The 21,045-nt window shown below is 31.9% G+C and overlaps 1 protein-coding gene across 1 annotated transcript in view; it reads left to right on the top strand.

Annotated features, from left to right (window-relative positions):
• LOC142322189 (insulin-like receptor) overlaps positions 1-21,045 on the top strand; it is a 374,309-nt gene that overhangs the window by 38,480 nt on the left and 314,784 nt on the right. The gene's annotated exons all lie outside the window — the stretch shown is intronic.

A 21,045-nucleotide genomic window follows, 5' to 3' on the forward strand; every position in this document is an offset into this window, starting at 1 on the left:
GTAATTTATTTATTGTGAGGGTTTTACTTGTTTACATAATCGGCACGGTATGTTGTGGCTTATAAAAAAAATATTAGTACATCAGCAGCAGTAGCTGAAAGTGTTTTAGTATTAAAGGATGCGGTATGACGTCACAGCTGTTACGTATCGATTTTACTTCCTCCACTTCGCTCTTCATCGTCTTTCTCTATATGTTTCCTCACCCCTTCTCCACCGATTCAAATAGCGGCGTAGTTTGTATTTTTCGTTGTACGGTATTCGATATACAATAATAATTACTATAGCCACGTGCTGCTTGTGTGTTTGTGTTGTTACGTTAAATGGTGGCGGCGGCGCTAGCGATGGTGTGATAAAAGGTGATAGGTGTAGCATGTGTAACGTTTAATATCGTATACCAAAGGCAGTGGTGTGTGAGTGTATCATCCATCGATTTGTGTATTGTTCTGCGTTATGTTCATCGTAATGTTTTGTAGTTGTGCGCTGTCGATTTTAGTTCAGTTTATGTCAGTTGTAAAAGGTCAAAGGGGTAAGGTGTAAATTCAGGCTACTACCACGCCGCCACCACTTCCACCCCAAAACCACCACTACCCCTACCACGTACTACTACAACTACTTGTAATCTTTGTGCATAGTTAATAATAATTTTAAGTGTTCTTTCTGCTCACCCAAGGCTTTGCCTATTTAAGACCATCCATATTTTACGAAGGTTTCCCCCCTACAATAATAGCGTGATTATTTTTCCAACAATAATTTTACTATAATATCATAAAATTAGCAATTCATTGTGTTTTTTATTTCTTTTATCACTCAATTTATTTATTCTGAACTTTATTATTGGTACAGATTCATCATATTTTATGACATTCGTGATAGATTTTTATATATTCTCAAAAAAATCATAAAAATAAAATTATTTTACATAACGTCCCTGTTCAGCAAAAATTTAAATGTCGCATATATTGTTCACCTGTATTCTGATTTTGGCCAAATTGTAGAAATACTAAAAGTTCTTCATTCATCAATACAGATCATTAATAGACATTTTCCACTTACTATTTCGTTATAATTTTCCCTTACGTCTCGTACTTTCTCGTAGAGACCTCTGCCTCACCAGAATGTTTTATTAAATTAAAAACCATAGTTGAATATTAAAAATAAAGAACGGTGTTGTTAACAGCCTCGATCACCGTTATAAAAAACCTAATAATCACTAAATATAAATAATGTATCAAGATGTTTTATATCGGCGAGGTATTATTTACCTCGCCGAATTTTAATTATGTTTTTAATTTAATTCCTACAAAAAGTTCTGAACCACAGATCATTCCGAAAGTATCAAACGTGGAAGAAAACAATGATTCTGTTTTTAGGATGCAATTTACTACATTATTTATTTTTTTACAGCAATATAGAGATATGAATTTCGAGTAATTATTGATGAATTACCTAAATTATTTATATTTATAAAATGTAAATAACTACTTACCTATATATGTGTGTGTTTTATTACGTATTAAAGTTCATGTTTATGAAAATTCTTTCTAAGATATTTGTGTTTTATTCGAATGCAAACAATTACCTTATCATCCTAACTCAAATAAAAATAAATCCCATAAGAAACGGGGTATCGATTTTATTAACGAACTTTTAAAGTGAATTTACTTGCCGTGTGTGGCATCAGGTATGACTATTGTACGAGGGTAAGTCAATTATTATCCGCAATGTAGTTATAAATTTTATTGCAATACAAATAGAAAACTTACGTGTACATCATTTTTCAACATAGTCCCCTTGCATTTCATCGCACTTGGTCCATCGTTGCACAAGCTTCCTGATGCCCTTATCAAAGAAGGTTTTCGGTTGAGCTCTGAGCCAGGAATGCACCCCTTATTTCACTGTTTCGTCCGAGGTAAATCGACGCCCCGTAATGCCTCTTTGAGTAGTCAGACAAATGGTAGTCAGAAGAGGCAAGATTAGGACTATACAGAGGATGAGCCAGTACTTCAAAGTTAAGTTTCTAGAGCTTTTCAGCTGTGTGGGCAGCAGTATGTGAACGGGCATTGTCATGCAACAACACAACACCTTGCGGCGTTTGCTTTGAATTGCAGGCTTCAGCTTGGCAGTAAGCATCTTACTGTAACGCGCACTGTTTATTGTCGTGCCCCTTTACTCATAATGTTCCAGTACTGGGCCTTGTGAGACCCGTAAGCATCAGTTTTCCTGCGGACGGTTGGGTCTTGAAATTTTTTTTGCAGGTCGAATATGGATGTCCATTCCAAACTCTGCCGTTTTGCTATTCCGCTCGTAATGATAGATCCATATTTCGTCACCGGTGATGATTCTGTCTAAGAAGATGTCCCGATCGTTACCATAGCGATCCAAATGTTTTCGGCAGATGTCCAAGCGCGTTTGTTTATGCGACTGTGTGAGTTGTTTTGGGACCCATCTTGCACAGACTTTATGAAACCCAAGTCTGTTGTGGATGATTTTGTAGGCAGAATCGTGACTAATTTGCAGACGATGTGCCACTTCATCAATAGTTACTAGTTTTTCTAAGAAAACCATGTCACGTTAACGCTCAATGTTTTTCTTATTTGTGGCGGTAAACGGTCGTCCGGCTCCTTCGTCGTGCGTAACATTTGTGCGACCATTTTTGAATTTTTCAATCCATTCGTAGACACTCCGTTGCGGCAACACACTGTTCCCGTACTGTACCGAAAGTCTGCGATGAATTTCGACCCCTGATACACCTTCCGACCACAAAAACGGATCGCTGAACGTTGCTGTTCTTTGGTGCAAACAGGAAGCGGAACAGCCGTGGTTAACGGCAGGGCAGCGATAACGGAACTAACCTAGCAGCATCAAACCAGCACAGATATAACAATTAAACCATGCATGCGTCATCTACGCAACACAACAGTACTACCAACATAAATAAAAATATAACTAACGGATAATAATTGACTTACCCTCGTATATATATTTTTAATTAAAATATTTGTGGGCTTTTTCTTCTGTAAAGAAAAATTGTGTTTTTGCCGTTTAATCGCTCAAAATATATTTTACTAGAAAAAAAATTAAAGCTTATAAATTTTACAGAAGTTTTTGTTATTTTTTTGTAATTTATATGTTCAGATGATTAGTTAAAAATAAAAATAAGCTAACCTAAGCTGGAAAATATTATTTGAATGTTGATTCATGATTTCTCCAGTATTTAGAATTATATTTCAGAATAATTTACAGCTGTGTAATATCTTAGAGAAATATTTATCTGATTAACCCTCTTCTAAAATGTATTGCGTAATGTGTTCGGCCGGTTGTAAACAGCATGTTTACAACGTAGATATCGATTATTATTCTTACTAATGATTTGTTTGTATAATCGATTACTGATGAGTATTGTATTTATATGAGTACTCCTATGAATTTACGTTAACTTTTTCACGGCATTATTTTTAATACGTAAAAAACGTGTTAAGTAGAAAAAAATTTCTGTGTTCGATTAATTTCACTTTTTGGTAAAACATGAATATAAATTTGCGTTCATCGTGTAGCGTACGCACAATTTCGAATAATTTCAGCAGGTTGTATGTACAGACCGTTTTTTAAGACGCAGACCTTTCATACAAACTAATTATAAATAATGGTGGCAGTCGCTGGTAAAGGATGAACCCTTAATTTTTTATAATGTATTATATCTTCATAATTACTAAACTTCTCTTTTTTCTTTCAGGAAATTTCCTAAATTTTTCGTTTTTACTTTAAAAAAAAATAGAATTTAAAGAACTAATAAAAAGCTTATCTCCAAAAAATTCCCGTTTTACCGTAGATCATTAATAAATTAAAACAATATAACATAACTGTCGATAGAGTAAATAATTAATTTTTGTTTATCTAATCAGTCAACTTTCAAACGACTTATCCGTTTTCAGTGAACTTCACAATTTGGTTTGACCAAACTCGGGCTTTATACCGTTAAAAAATAAGCCGAGAATGCCAACCCTTCTAGAAGGAACACCGATCCGTTTTCTCGCTTGAATTTTATTTCCTAATAAATGAATCAAAAATAACCAAATCGTTATCTTTCCCATAAAAAAAGGTTGGTGCGCGGGTTTGTTTGTTTGGTGTATGTGCCTACATTTTTGGTTTACCTGCTATTGGCGCAGAGCGGACCACGTGGTGCACCGGGTGGCTGCATACAGCGCACGAAGGATTTATTAATTTTTTTTTTTTTGAGATATAAAATTATATCATTTCTCCTTTTAAAAAAGGAAAACATTGGGGGTTAGAGTTGTGTTGAAAATCACAATTCAAGTAATAACTAAAATGTTCAAGATTTTGAAGTTTTTGTTGTTAATGTGAATCATGGTGTAATGGGTACCATGATTCGACTTCGGAAAATGTTGACATATCTTCGCATTTCACATCTCCCAGACCCTAAAACCATCAGTTCAAAAATATATATACATTTATATATGTATATATATATATATAATTTTTTTTTTTTTTCACTTTCTTGTAGACACAATAACTGCCGTAATTTTGCGCCAATCACTTTCAAATTGATACATAAAATATAACGACCCAAAATCTAGGTGAGTTCGTTAACGGGTTTTTTCGAAAAAACAAAATAATGCTATAACTTTCTTATTAAGTAAAATATCTACTATTCTTTGGATAAGGGCCTAAAACTTATCTAGGTAATGTTTTTTGATATCACAAACCATTGGCCAAGTTGGTGTAAAAAATGGGGTTTCGAAGACAAAAAAAATCATACCTCCCTTAATAGATACAGTATCGAATCGGTTTGAAGTGGTCGTTAGTCTTCTAAACATTACCTAAAACTTTTGAAACAATTTTTGACATGACCAACCCTTACGACAAGGGATGACCAAAAATGTTGCTTGAATTGTAAGAAGATGGGGCTTGTCGTATGCTAAATATGTGAAACTTTTTCACATGCAACTAATTACTGTCGTATTGAGTAAATTTGAAGTTTTCTTAACTTTAAAGTGTAAATATTTTTTATCCCCTACTTAGCACCGGTGAAATGTACCTCCACCTTCCGGGCTGCCGAAAGGGATTTTTTTTATTTCCGTTAAATTGTGTGCTGTAACTTCTGATTTAGTTCGGTACAGATTTTGAACCGTTCTTTATATCGTTAGGAATTACCAGTTGAGTTTTTGTCTACGTTTACTTTAAATCTGTTATCTCTATTAATTTTCGTTGTCAGAACATTTCAGGATAGGCCGAAGTAGGTGAGCAATGGAGGAAACGCGGTGCTTTGTTTTAATCTATCGGGATTTCTAAGCGATCTACAAACTTTAAATTTTTGTCAGGGAAGTTCATAGCCTTAAGAATCCTAAAAATTTCGCAGGATCGAGTGATTTGGCTCTTTGTCGAAAAGTTTAACTCCAGAAAAATGCCGTCTGATGTTAATTTTAAAATTATATTGTAATGTGAAATTTCAAATTAATTGACATCCAGTTCAAGAAATGTAGTTAAACATAATAATTGGCCGTAGATAATTCAAATTAAACAAAATAAGGTATGATTCATTTGGATTATCTGCGGCCGATACATGAGGAGTGTAGTTCTAATTCGAATTTGAAAAGAGTACATCACATATTTAGGTTAAACGAATTTACGGTTAAGTTCTTTCCGTTAACACTCTGACATTTCTGGCTTCTCCATCTATTTTACGAATAAGAAAATTTTATTAGCATCTTCTTATATTACTCTTTGCCCGACTGCGAATTAGCTGTACTATTTGTCGACTGTTAGTAGATTATCTTCACATCTGGTAAACGGAAGTAAGTTTGATCGCTAATATACCCATTAATTGTTAGAAATCAGAATAATTTACAATCGTTTGTTAATAAATCGTGTGTAAATATTTAAATATTATTAGAAGTGTGTTTAAAATGGCACTTATTTATTAAAAAATAATGACCCTTTTTTCTTATTTCGTATAATATTCTAAATTTAATAAATCTCTCTGTAGAGAATTTTTGTATGTAATTTTTCCTCTAAATCCTATTTTCAAACATAACGTATTGAGATATAATCAAATATTCATGCTATATAAAAGGCTTTTCAAGGAAAAAATAACTGCTTAGCAGAAGTATATGAGAACGCTTGCTGTAAAGTCTTCTTGGCAGTGAAGAACGTAACTTGAATGAGAATTCACACCGCTATATTATTTTTGTGATGTAAACTTTTGTGCTTACATCATCGCATTAATTTTTGTAATTCTATTTAATAAAAATTAATAGTAGTAGTTTGAAATATCTCAAGAAAGATAAGCAGCTACTAATCTGTACCTTAAAAAGTAAAACTGGTATATTAGTCGAATAATCGGTTAAGTTCTGTTTCATTATGGTGTCTGCATGTTATTTTTAGATGAAAAAAATGCTGTGTCGTGTTTGGCCATCTGTATTCCCATTAATGGTAATATTTTGTAACAGGCGTCGTACGCGCTATCTGTATTAGTCTGTTATTGTTTATTGTAAGCGGTAATAATAGTAATACTATTTTTAATTATGCGGTATTAATCCATATTATCTCTAGTAATGATTATTTTTATCGATTAATGATCTCTATTAAACAACTTGATTACTGATAGCTATTTCTTCATATAATATAGATTGTATAAATAATGTACAAGAGAGATAACCCGCGATAATTATGATCTTGGACCGTGATAATAAAGTTATTTATTACTTCACATAACGTCTTCTAATATTCCTGTATTATAAAAATAAAAATGCTTTCATGCGAGCAACTACGCGTCTAATGTCTGTTCCAAGCTCCTCTTTCCTTTCTAGATCCTCCTAAATTTCTTGCGCACTATGTTACTCTGTATTTATCATTAAATTATAGTACAGTAAGATTAATTAATAATAAATGAATTAAATTACATAGTCTAAATCATTCCACATAAATAATCATAACGGAGTACAGTATCAGCTGTGATTTGGCACGGTTTTATGATTGTATTAAATTAAGCGCATTTATACTCATCCCGTATTCAAAGTTATAGAACGTAAAGTTACTCTTTTAATTTTTCTTCATTTGACTAAAATCGTTTTCGAAGTAACCAAAAAGGATTCAACTAAAGTAACAAGTAAAATTTATAAAAAAGCAATCATTCTACGGGGAACGTCGTATAGCACAACCTTCCTCTAAAATATTTAAAGCATTTCTCCTTAAAATGGTGATAAACTCTTTCTTAATTGTGATAGATTCCTATTTCGTACTTTATTTCTTTATAATACAACGGTAAAGAAATACTTCATTTCTTTATCTTTGTAATATGTATTGTACTGTACGTTCACTGAGAAAATAATTTGCTAGTAATCGTTTCTTTTAAAATGACAATAACTTGAATAAGTAAATAAGGCTATTGATAATTTAGTAGACGCATTGTTAAAGCTCACCGGGCTCTAATGGATATCGGTGTTCTTTGGTGGTTGGGTTTTAATTAACGATACATGTCACGAATGGTCGGCCTGAGTCTGTACAAGATTACACCTCATTTATATCATTGGGTCATGATGGGAGAGGGTTGCTTATTGTTCATTAGTGAACAGTTTGCAACATAAAAATTAGGAATAATAATAATAAATAATAACAGTTGCACAGCTGATCAGCTGATCAGCTGATTTAACTGAAAACAAAGATTTAGTGCCACGAAAATTCAGTACAATCATGTTGTAATGCAATTTTCGTATTCTATATTCCAAATTACTAAAACAAAACGAGTACATTTATCAACGTGAATTAGGGTTTTTTTAATTTTAATTTTTTACATCGTCTGATTAATGAATAAATCAGTCAACCTATCTCTGAAGATGTTAAGTTTAAAAATAGCTGGAAAGGTTGTTGAAACAATCTATCTTACTATAGTTAAATTTATCATTTTTGATGTGCAACATTACGGCTAGAATAGAGATTTATATATATGTTTTAATTTGGAATTCGGTTCTTTTTCGGAATCTGACAAGCCACTTATTTTCCAATTTTTTTTCTTCAAATCAGTGGGTATTTGCAGAGAAATTATTCACACACACACACACACACACACATATATATATATATATATATATATATATATATATATATATATATATATATATATATATATATATTCCTTTTTTTCTGTTTAGCCTCCGGGAATTACCGTTTAGTTATTACTTCAGAGGATGAATGAGGATAATATGTATGGCTGTAAATGAAGTATAGTCTTGTACAATCACAGTTCGACCATTCCTGACATGTGTGGTTAATTGAAACCCGACCACCTAAGAACACTGATATCCACGATGTAGTATTCAAATCCGTATAAAAGTAACTGCCTTTACTAAACTTGAACGCTGGAACTTTGACTTCCAAATCAGCCGATTTGGGAAGATGCGTTCACCACTAGACCAACCCGGTGGGTCACATATATATAATCTAACCGAACTTAACATACTCTCGCTAATGTATTTTTTATTTCTACTCGTCGATTTTATTCAATCACGAGTATTGTACCCGTAATTGAATGTACCTGACAGATCCAATATAAGCATTATGCTAATAATTATAAATATGATCTTACCAAACTTAACCTAAACTCGTTTCGCTCGCTAACCTTGACTAGCGATTAAGTTTGGTTAGATTGTATGTATAATTTCTCTGCAAATACCCACTATACATTGATTAAAGGGGGCTGTCGGATTCCGAAAAAGTACTGTAATTCTGTTTATATTCTGATGGAAGGAAAATTTTGTACAATAATTGGTTGTGCTTTGTTTTTTTATATAAATGAATAATTTCATAGTTTTACCCAACATTTCTGCAATTATATATGAAAATAGAATGTTTTCTTTTTGTTATTTAAACGATATCTGAAGTACAGTTCAACGTATTTGAGAAATCGTATTTCTTTATTAAATTAGGTTTTTCCTAAAATAAAACAAAACGCTTGTCTTTAAAACATATTCCACCATAACCTAGTCCACATTTATGTATTTTTCTCTGCTTGGCTAGTTCTCATAGCCTATCTTTGTCAGCTTGTAGCACAGCAGTTTTTTCACTTGCGGGTACTTGTATGCATTCAAACTATTCCAGAATTTTCTGTTCCTTTTGGCTTCATAAACGTTAGTTCGTCATACACTTAGTTCGTTTTCGGTATTCTAGATGAAGCTACACATTAGGGTTTTTGAGCCGAGTCAAGAGCGCACTTAAGCAAAATTCCGTTGGTTTAGCAGAGATTACTGCAAAAGGTACTCTGTATTTACGTTCATATTTAACATTTTCAGTGGCTTCCAAGATAAGCCATAATGTGATTTTAAGAACTCAGGCTATGAGTTACTTTACCTGGTTTTTAACCTTTTAAAATTTTTCCAAAGTTTTGCAATAAAAGACCGAAAGAATAAAAAGCTACGCGTAAATCCTAATTTCTGAATCATCACTTCACGAATTATTTTTATTTCAGAAAATAATGTGTTAAATGTTGCAAAATATATTTTTCAGTATATTAAACATACGCCTTATTATATTTTTAAAGGTTTCGTAACAATGATTAATATTTACAAATAAAATAAAATAATGCACACCAATTAAATTAGTTGATTATTGTTTACATGAAATTACATGTAAACAAAAAATCCGACTATCGAGATGTGAAACCAGGATTCGTTCCAAAGAAATTAAATTTTCCTTGTTATTACAGTAAAACCTTTTGATGTTTCAATCATTTAAGAAGGAAAAAATAGAGATTTCTTTTCACAGTAACAAATATGTGAACACACACACACACACACACACATATATATATATATATATATATATATATGTGTGTGTATTTTCCTCCCTTACAATCCTTTTCTTCTTCTCTTCCTGCTTTTATTTTTCCTGTTTAGCCTCCGGTAACTACCTTTTAGATAATACTTCAGAGGATGAATGAGGATGATATATATGAGTGTGAATGAAGTGTAGTCTTGTACAGTCTCAATTCGACCATACCTGAGATGGGTGGTTAATTGAAACCCAACCACCAAAGAACACCGGTATCCACGATTTAGTTTTCAAGTCCGTGTAAAAATAGCTGGCTTTACTAGGACTTGAACGCTGGAACTCTCGACTTCCAAATCAGCTGATTTGGGAAGACGCGTTCACCACTAGACCAACCCGATGAGTCCCCGCCTTACAATCCTACTTATGAAGAATTTAACTGGAAAATTACAATCTAGCAACTAGTGTTTACCTTCAGCTTTACGAGGTTCTTTCGTGCAAAACTTCTACACTACCAGAGAAATACGGTTACATGGTTAGGATTTTATACTATCTTAATCAAAGTTAATCCATCTCAACTATACTATTTATCTATTTAAAAACTGTAAACGTAAATGACGTTTAAAATGCTTTATTTTCGTAAATGTGTGAATATAGTTATTTTCTTGCCCCATTTTTTCAGTCCGTGTTTTAGTAACATTGTACATAATTCTAGTTTGAACTCTTTGTTGTTGATTGAAAGTTTTTTTTTTGGACGGGGCTAGCAGAGAAAAACCGACGGCAGCAAAAATTTAATATCATCGCTGGACTAAACTTTTTCCGCCTTTCCCCCCCCCCCCCCCCGAATGAACAAGTACTTTATCGCTACCCCTATAACAAAATATGTCTTAAGCAAATAAATTATTTTTTTATCAAAACATTTTATTCAAGGGGATACACGATTTAATTAAACAAAATTAATGCTAGAAATGCGTGATGTGTTATCACGTCTTGGTTATGTTTCTGTACAATTAAAAAATTGTATATTTTTATTATCAAATGTTAAATAATAAATTCTCTGAATTATTAAGACTTGAGTTATTAGTATTCGGACCTATTTAAATATTTATAATGTTTTAAGAATTCATTAATCGCATCCGGTAGAGTTTTAGTATTACATTTAACTATTACGTTTCGTAGAAATTAATTTCTGACGCTATACGTATTACAGCTAATGATTCATTCGTAGCTGAGTTTTACTGTGTGTATATTTATTTTTTTATTTGTCCATTGATTCGTAATGGACATGCGCAGCTGTGCTTGTTTATTTGTTTTTCGGAGGTTTATGTTCTCGTGTCGAGTGGATCGGGTATATCATCATGATCGTCATCATTACCGAGAGTTATTTTTGGCTCAATTGCTGCTGTGTGGCTTCCTCTTTACATATTTTAGAAAAGTGTGATAAAAATAACAACACGTTTCTGCAACAACTGCATTCGACTGTTTATTCGAACTTATATTTACTGCCTGCATTTCATTTCATAGGTGTTTGTTTTATAATTTTCTTTTAAATACACCTAAACTTTTAACATCGATTATCTAATCTTTTGCGATTATTTCTTTTTAATGGGTTAACTTTTATCGAACTGTATACTGGTTAATACTAGTCGAATGTAATTTGATTCGCTTTTAATTCCTTACTGTTTGTTAATTTTTTCCAGATGAATTAAGTCTTGGCCTTAAATTTTCTGGATATTACATTCTAATGAGATGATAAATGAAGTAAATTTTTTTCCAGAATACTTTTATGAATTTATAAATAAGGTTCTAGTAGTTATCTTTTGGGATTTCAACGTATCCTACTTTTCACATTTTCCGTAGCCTAGCGACCTCATGTTTTTTTCAATGCGTAAGTTAGCACAGCATCAAGATATCGGACTTGCTACCGCACATTAAACTGTAAGAAAAAACTGAAACTTTTCCCCCGCAAAGTAATGTCTGTTCAAGAACTGAAAATATACAGATCATGTCAAAAGGCTAAATTATTGTCATCGGTTTAAACGATTTATTAACAAAAATTAGGTATTCCCGAAACTACGATTTTTTTTTACCGATGTAGCGTGGTTTCATCTGGGAGGGTATATTAATTCACAAAATACACGACTGTGCTCGACAAGTAACCCCCATAAATTACACGAATAATCTTTACTCGTAGCGAAAATTGGAGTTTGGGTCGGTGTGAGTAGAAGCTCATTGTGGGTCCAATCTTTTTTGAAAAAACAGATAATAGTTATCGTTATTGTGTTGTTTTAACAAGATTCATTAGCCGGTTAACATGAGTGGAAATCGATCACGGTTGTTTCCAACAAGATAGCACCACAGCGCTTATTGACACCCCCAGATTTCTTTCTATGGGATGTAGCGAAACAAATAATGTATCGTTACAGACCACGACCGATTGACAAATTAAAAACCGCAATAACGGCATACGTACGAAACATTCTAGTACATCAGCTGGTTAGTGTTAGAAAACAATTTGAAACTTTGCGGTGTAGTATTGATGTTGAAGGAGGTCATTTTCAACACCTTTTATAAACTACTCCAGTTATAATAACACTTATAAATTATTCCAACGGGTATTACAAAAAATGATAATACCCGTTTCTGTAAAATATTAAAATTAAAATAAAAATAATAATTAAGAAAGTTTCGCCGTTACACTTCTATAATTCCAGTGCACAAGAACTTTACGAATGCACTGTAAAAATTACGTTTCTTAACTTAAATACCTGAGGTTTACCTTTTGTATAACCCGCATCCTGAATCGGGTAAAAGAACTGGTTATCTGTATCTTTTAAAATATTATTTACGTCTACCGTAAGATCTGTATTTTGTATCCAGACTGTTACTAATGACTTCAATGAATATTAAATATTTCAAATTTATTATTAGTATTTAATAACAAACGTACCAACTACATTTATAAGTAAGGTCAATTGTTTACGTGTTCCAGAACTTTAATTCTTGCTGGAGTTTTATTGAAGCCTGTAGCTTTAAGTGTATTAATAGGACTAGTCTTTAAGTGTATCCTTTTCATATAATTTTTTTTTTTTGTATTCGGGCTGCGACACTAAGTAGATAGTTATCAGCCTGTAATATAAACATAAAACCTTAACATTAACATATATATCATTCATATTAACACACACACACACACACACACACACACACACACACACACACACACACACACACACACACACACACATATATATATATATATATATATATATATAAAACTATAACATTTAAAACGATGTTGAAAAACACAACGGTTTGAAACTGATTATAACGAAACTTAATAATAAATTGGTACTGGTTCGATACTCATCTAGTATTTGGAATTTTTTTAATTTTTACATCGTATCATCATCAGTATAATCGAATAAAAAATTCTCTGTAATTGGTCGGATTAAATAAATATCCGGAATGAATTCGGGTAATTTAACTGCTTGTTGTTAAGTAATAAATAAAAAAAAGTCTTTCATTTAGTTTTACTTAGCGAACAAAATATGGTTGAACGGCAAAGGAAAGTAAATTCATAATGTACAAGAATGTAATAATAAAGAAATATAGGTTGAAGTGGAGGAGTAAATAAAAGAAAAACATTTGAAAACTTTCCTCTCTAAAATTCTTATAATTTCCTTCCGCTATATCGCTTCGCCCGGTTAGTCAAGTAGGTCGCAGACAGCACTGCAAACAATGCGCGCGGGCGCGCTCATTCATTCTGTAGAATGAAAGATAAATAGTATAATATTTATTATATTGGCAGGGAAAAAATTGTTTCATTAATAATGATTTTATATATATAAATATCCATTGGTTTCAAAAGACAGGCGAAAAAACCTAAAAAAAAGCAGGCAATATTATTTAAATGTTATAACGTTAAGAAATAAAATTAACAAAAAAAAATATTTATCTAATTTAATATGATTAATTTGTAATTTATTTTCTACAAAAAAAAAATTGTATGTGCTTCTTTTTTCAACAAAATTGTGCAATTTTTAACTCTTATTTTTACTTTCCCGTCTAGATGTAGCAGATTATAGCTCTAGAAGGGAAATTATTGTAGTCGGTCCAATTTGGGCACATGCGGTTTTCACCGGATCTTGACGTTTTGACACCTAAACAACCAGTTGGAAATTTTCCGGATGTTAATGTTCGTATACAGTGTATGTGTTCGGTGTTGGATTCTAAATCATCTTAATTATATATCTCCAGAACTACCGGGCCGATTTTGATCAAACTTGGTCAGGGGCATTGATGTCATTAAATGTTTAGCAAAGAGGGAGGCTGTAGAACAAAGTCCCCTTCACTATCTTAAGATTTCGCGTAATTAAGGTCATATTTTTCTTAGGCACATTTTTAAAAAAAATTAAAAAATAATTATAAAAAAGATTTTTGCAAAATAGCACCTCCATCCCAAAAAATGGTATTGTAGTCGTATCCTTTTTTGGGACGTGTCAGGTGAGCGGTAGAATTAAATAAATGAATAATATTTAAAGTGTAAGAAAGCAACTCGGTGTGGCTGGGTCTCGGACTGAATCGCCCGGTCTACTCGGTATATGGTGCGTTAAAACTCGCGGCTACACTAGTACCGACCGTACAAGCGAAATTTGTTATATGTAAGTTGTGAAATTACATTAGTTTAGTTAGTGCCGACCGTCACTGTTAATGCCGCACACCCACGCAAATTAGAATCATTGAATTAAATAAACGAAAAAATATTATATTTAAATAAATATAAAATTTTCTTATAATATTAAGTTGCGTTTAAATTAAGTTGCGTGTGTAAGCCGTGCGTTAGGACCAACCCACATTTGTAGAACTAATCCTACAACTGTTTATCAGCTTTATCTGTTCGGTAAAGATGAACCGTTTACTGAAAAAGAAAAGATTTCTGTATTAAATTTAAACGTTCAGTAGCTTATACTTAGAGACTATCAGTCTAGGTTCGGTGATTTTAAAATATCAACGAGAACCTTTAAAAAACATTTTTGATTACTGTATCGATATTGAATTTGTAAGAAAAAGTAATTTTTTAGGGTTGTTTAGGTAATTCTTTAAAATATCTGAATCGAGTAATATTAAGACAAGAATGATTGTGGAGAATCACATTAGTGCCGTGTTGTGGTTTTTGTATAGCAACAAGATAAAAAAAAAGAAACTTCTTCAGACAGGTCTTAGATGTAAACCTAAGACAGGTGAACGAGTGTCTTCCCCAGACAGGTCTTAGTGGTGAACGCGTCTTCTCAGATCAGCTGATCTGGAAGTCGATAGTTCCAGCGTTCGTCCTAGTAAAGTCACATATATTTATACGGATTTGAATACTAGATCGTGGATCCGGTGTTCTTTGGTGGTCGGGTTTCAATTAACCACACATCTCAGGAATGCTCGAACTGAGACTGTACAAGACATTTACAGTCTCACATACAGCCTCATTTACAGTCATACATATCATCCTCATTCATCCTCTGAATTAATACCTGATCGTAATTCCCGGAGGCTAAACAGGTAAAAGAAAAAGGTGTAGCCGACCCCATCAAACCAGACAAATACTAATCATACAATAGTGCTAGAGGTTCCAAATCCTTAAAATGGATTCAGTGGGTATGTACAAAAAAACCTAAACTGTGAGTTTTAAAGGAAAGGAATGGACGATTGAAAGAACAGTCACCAACACCAAAACAGCGAAACTAGACAACCCACCCGAAGGAGGAATTCTGCTCCTTCTTGTAAGTGAAATCCATCTTCCCAACAATTTCTTTTGAGATCAAGCTATATTTAGCCAGAGGCGGGAGCTTTTTTATCTGTATTTATATACGTTGCAACAAGTTACTTTTTCTTTGGGCTTCATTAAGGAAACCCCTCTCTATATCCTAAAAGTATATACCATGTGATTTATCCAACTGTTGCGTACTTAACTAGCTCTTTGTAATTTTATACGTTAATTTAAACATTTATAGCACTCGTCATAGTTTACTAAATGGTAAGGATGTATACAGTACAAACAAACCTCAATAGTATATAGTTTCTTTATTCGATTATTTTAACTTTTATATTTTAAAGACTCTTCGTCTGCAGTATTAGTTTTGAGTTTTATTGTACCTTCTTGACTCTTGTTTTAATAAATTTTTGTTACATGATTAATATTAAATTTACACCTTATTAGTTTTATTATTTTGGAGTTATTTTACCCTTTTATTAATAAAATTCCGGGCGATGATAACGCCCAGGCGTTTTTCGCCCACAAAAAAAAATCTCAAATATCAATAATAAATTTTTTGTACGTAATTAGAATCCAGGGCCGACCAAATACTTTTGTTCCAAACACTTGTTTAGAATGAAGGAACTGTTTATTGCTGTTGAATTGTAAAATTAATAGAAATACAAAAACGAGTTGTGGTGGAATTAACCCCGTGATGGAAATGATAAAAAACGTTTTCTCCTCCTTAACATGATATACCGTAGTCTATAACAATTTAAAAAGTTAAAACAAAACATTAAATAAAACTAGAAATAATTTCAATTTATGGCTGACAACCTTTCCATAAATTACAAACTAATATTTTATAATGTTCAGTTTATTTTTTGATAAGTACACTTGTATATTATTTTTAAAAGAAGAAACTTTTAAAACTGATTTTTTTTCCCAATCCACAATAAAATATTTAACATCTTGTAGCGAAGTTGCGCTCGTTCAAAAGATTTTTTAAGATCTAAATGTTTACTCTGTTTAGATAATATGTATTTAGGGTAAATTGAAATTAATAATTGTATTATTAGCAAAGTTTGTTAGGAGCGGGTTATTTTTCTTTTTTTTTGCCACCTTGTATCATAAAGTTAACACTTCGGATATTCTCGGTTCGTTTATAAATATTTAATAATATTTTATTGTAAAAATTGACTGTTCGACTTGAACCTTAATATATCTGTCGACTATGCTCTCTAGGTGACGTGCCAAGGTACTGTTCACATAAATCTGGATTATTGTGTAAGGAAATTTTTTATAATTAATTATGACTTAGTCTTTACAAAAAATAAAAGATATTTACTAATTTAAACATTCTTTAGTTTTAAACATTCTAATTACAAGATATCTGATTAAAATAATTTACTACGTTTAAAATTATATATCACTGTTGTGTTATCCTCTTACGCAGATTAATTTTTTGTGAATTAAAATTAGTTAATAATTAGTAATTTGGATGAATTACTATGTGTTTTGCTAATTAATTTATAAGTAAAAGGTTTTATTAGTTTAGGAGGGGATAGGTAAGCTAATCTTCTTTCTTTTTCTGTTTAGCCTCCGGAACCACCGTTATGGTATTATTTCAGAAAATGAATGAGGATGATATGTATCAATGTAAATGAAGTGTAGTCTTGTACAGCGTCTGGTCGACCATTCCTGAGACGTGTTGTTAATTGAAACCCAACCACCAAAGAACACCGGTATCCACGATCCAGTATTCAAATCCATATAAAAGTAATTGCCTTTATTAGGATTTAAACCTTAGAACTCTCGTCTTCGAAATCAGCTGATTTGAAGTTACGAATTCACCACTAGACTAACTCCGGTGGGTTTTTTTTTAACTTTCGAGACCACTGTTAGGTATAACTTCAGAGGATGAGATGATGGACAATTTTTTTTTAGCGTATCAAAATGTCATGCCTGACCGGAATTCGAACCCGGGACCTCTGGATAAAAGGGCGAGACGCTACCACTCGCGCCACGGAGGCCGGTAACCCCAGTGGGTTTGGTTAAGCTAATTGCACTTTATTTTTATTGCAACCTGAGATACTTGTTATGTACATAAGTTTATACTGTTATTAATTTGATTGTTTATTTAATTTTAAACGCGTACTGCCTCTCATTTTTATAAGACTGAGGGATATGAAGAACGTACTTACTTAAGCATAATACGATAATAGTATTTACAGGAATAATTAACGATAACCAATAACAGTAGTAATAATTTTAATTGTAATAATGCGTAAACGATTAACAATAGCGGAATTTTACTTACTTCCAAAATTAGATAAAAAAAATAAAAGTTAAACACTTAAATTTGTTAAAAAGTAGTTAGTTAATTAAAAAAACGATCCGTTAAATTTGGTGTGTGTAAAAATATTTACGATCAAAAAAGAAATTTATTGAAACATTCATTTCCCAAGATCCGATCGGGGATCCATTAGCGGGAGGCATAAAGGTTCGTGTTTTACCTCATATCATTGCAACTTTTTCATCTGTCGTTGTAATGCTTTAATTTAAAACGATTCTAGTTCCTTTTAAGTGTGATTTAAAAAATGGTCTCTGCAAATGCTAAATTTTACGTTGTGAAAAAATCTAATGTGGACATCACATGACTTCCTTGTACGCCTATTAAATTTCATACACATATTTTTTAAAAATGAAAAGTACATAAAATTTTATTTCATTAATAACTTCTGATATTTTTTCTTTTTTTTTATTGTTATTGAATTATTATTTATCGTAATTTTTTTTACAATGAGAGGTTAATAATGATTAATAAATCTATTTATTTAAATGAAATAAAAAAAAGTAAAAAAAAGGAGATGAAGTTTGATTCGAACCGATGTAGCTTCCCCGAGTAAGATCCAAATATTTCATTAATTAAAATATTATTTTGCTCTAACCCTGTAACTAATGAAAATAAGTACCATGTATGATACATCGTTAAAAAGCTCTCAATGAGGGCGCAGTTAAGAAAAAGTCCAAAATGTAAATTTTTTTGGAATATGGGTTTTTTTGGACACTTTTGGTTCAGTTGATTGCAAAGAGCGAGGTGCTTAACTAGATGTTATAACAGTCCTAAATCCAAAATTTCAACATCCTACGGCTAATAGTTTTTGAGATAATGGAGATACATACGTACGTTCGTTCAAACTAGTCACAATTGATTCAGGGATGGTCAAAATGGATATTTCCGTTGAAATCTGAAAGTTTTCGCGATCACAGTATTTCCATTACTTCGTACAAGGAAGTAAAAAATGTTTGATTTTTTTTTAATCATTATGTTCGCCTTCCTGTAAAACTAACCGCAAAGTAATTTACAAACTAATGGATACTTAGGGTGTATAATTTAATCCTCTTTATACTGTTTAAAAACTGGTTGACAAATATTTAGCAATACACTTTTACTATTTTACACTTGTATTGCACACTTGTGTACTGTTGGATGTGTACACACATGTTGTACACGTATGTACAACATGTGTGTACACGTTTTTATTGGTAGGAAGCAAGTCTGATGTTTTTAGTAAGACGTGTATGTTGTGAAGTGTCAATTTCACCCTCTCATTACACTTTTTCTTGTAAATAAATATCTACTTTACTCAGATCGTAACGTAACTGTGCTTTATATAGATTATGCGTAGATGGAGAAAAAAAATTGTAGTCCGTATTTATATAAAAGAAAATAGCGTTTTTTTTTTTTAATTACTACTTTCAAAATAAATAATATCGGTACAAAATAAATTAACGGTTTTCAATGGATTAATTTCTAAATATTTGAGTATATATTTTGGTTTAAATTAAACACTTATGTAAATAATTCAGGTTCACCTAATACTTAAAACTCTTCAACGGAGTGATATTATTCTTAAAAGTTAATACTTTAATTTAATTTTAAATAAGTTAGTTGGAAGATTTTGTTTAGATGTGTAAGTATTTTCTTTAGAAACTGAAAACAATAATAAGGTCTTTTCTCGTAAGCCGAAGTGTTATGTTATATACCGAAAATAATTTTTTTTAATACGAATTTTTTTGTATATATAGGGTCATGAGGAAGTGTACGAAAAGCGCACAGTAGTCCGCTCCTTTCCTTATTAAAACGCCCACTAGATGAAGTGAACTTTTTTCATTCATTGATTTTATGAATAGATTACTTTAATTTTAAACAAAACTTTTATTGAATTTAATTACCTTTTCAAATATTTGATGAAGAGTAACTAATCGGAAATTTTTATTTTAAGTAATCGTAAGTAATTATTTAGAAGTAGTTTAAAATGAAATTATTTTATGTAATGCGCACCAAGCTGCATTTATAAGTCCTTCACTCTCTTCTAATCTCTGTTTTTAGTTTATATTAATTTCAGTTCATAATTAAATTTTCTATTAAAAAAAAAAAAAATTAAAATGCCGTTTTTCCAATAAACTGTTTACTGTATTAGTAATTATTTAAGATTAATTTTGTTTTATCAATATTCTTGACTTTTAATCATTCATGAAAGGAAACAAACTTTTAAATGGAAATATTATATTGTAGTTCGGACTTAACATTGCCGAACTTTAAAATCGAATGTCATGGTCAGAAACACATACGGAGAGAAACGTAGTTCGAAAACATTTTCCGGATTTTAGAGGCGACCATCAATATACAGATTTTTTTGAGGTTTGAATGATCTGCTCCTTTTTTTCTTCGATAACCTTTAATTTTTTCTCATTTATAATTTTATAGTTACACTGAATTTTCTATTTCTAATTCCATGTATTATCGTTTTTGAAAAAATAACTCTTTTTCTGCATGTTCACTAAAATTTTCTCAAAACACTTTGAGTTTACTTAAACCTCTTACTGCTTTCAATTTTTGACATATTCTGATTTTACGATCTAAAATTTTTACTTTCCCGTCTAGCGCTGTAGCTTTAGAATGGTATTGTAATCGGTCCAATTTGGGCGTATGCAGTAATCATCTGATCTTTACGTTTTGACTCCTAAGGAACCCAAAAACAGGATGGAAATTTTCCGGATGTTAATGTTTGTACGGGCGCGCGCGCGTTCGGTGTTGGCATCTAAATCACCTTATATCTCCAGAACTACTGGAACGATCGTGACAAACTTGGTCAGATTACTTCTATGAATGGGCCATTGATGCCGTTAAATTTTCAACTTAAAAGATCAAGGGGGTGAAGCTGTAGAGCAAGGTCGCTCACAGTATCTCGAGATTTCGCCTAATTAAGGTCATATTTTTTTTAGGCTCATTTGTTAACAATTAAAAAATAATATTTAAAAACCATTTTTTTGCAGGATCGCACCCCCACCCCAAAAAATGCTCTAAATAAACTAGCGGCTAAGTGGGTATACTATGTCATTAGTACTCCCTCTCACCACAAGGAGCGATAGTGTCGCACTGACGAATAGCTACTGTAGTCGACGGCTGTGTAGTGATGTGACAGGTGTCCGGTAGAATTAAATAACTAAAT

The sequence above is a fragment of the Lycorma delicatula genome, chromosome 3, assembly GCF_047948215.1.
Source record: "Lycorma delicatula isolate Av1 chromosome 3, ASM4794821v1, whole genome shotgun sequence".
NCBI classification, from domain to species: domain Eukaryota; kingdom Metazoa; phylum Arthropoda; class Insecta; order Hemiptera; family Fulgoridae; genus Lycorma; species Lycorma delicatula.